The sequence below is a fragment of the Myotis davidii genome, unplaced genomic scaffold (assembly GCF_000327345.1).
Source record: "Myotis davidii unplaced genomic scaffold, ASM32734v1 scaffold341, whole genome shotgun sequence".
Classification (NCBI taxonomy): Eukaryota; Metazoa; Chordata; class Mammalia; order Chiroptera; family Vespertilionidae; genus Myotis; species Myotis davidii.
Genome location: NW_006291021.1, coordinates 302,821 through 303,312, shown reverse-complemented (window position 1 = coordinate 303,312; position 492 = coordinate 302,821). Strand labels below are relative to the sequence as shown.

At 42.3% G+C, this 492-nt stretch overlaps 1 protein-coding gene across 1 annotated transcript in view; it reads right to left on the bottom strand.

Annotated features, from left to right (window-relative positions):
- The window catches only part of ACER1 (alkaline ceramidase 1), a 22,626-nt gene that overhangs the window by 2,408 nt on the left and 19,726 nt on the right, over positions 1 to 492 (bottom strand). The gene's annotated exons all lie outside the window — the stretch shown is intronic.

The following is a 492-nucleotide window of genomic DNA, read 5'->3' as shown; positions in this document are numbered from 1 at the left end:
GTTGGGGGAGTTGGGAGGGGGGCCTGGAGGAAGCTGGAGGAAGGGTACATAGGACTTTGTACTGTTTTTGCAACTCACTATGAGTCCATAATTGTTTCAAAATAAGAAGTAAAAAAATGTAGCAAAGTGACCCAAATGGGTTAAAACACTTCAGAAATGTAAACATCCTTGATTTCATAACAACAAAACTTAGAAACAAAATCAACTTCATTGGGCCCTGCTAGAGACTTAGGGCTAAGGCACCGAATCATCACTCTCAGAAATAATGGGAAAGGATCAATGGTCTCTCCTGTCTTCTCTGTGCAAACTCTCTATTTCAAGGTTGATGCGGGAAAGCTTTTAATGCAGCGGTTCTCAACCTGTGGGTAGTGACCCCTTTGGCAGTCGAACGACCCTTTCACAGGGGTTACCGAAGACCATCCTGCATATCAGATATTTACATGACGATTCATAACAGTAGCAACATGACAGTTATGAAGTAGCAACGAAAAT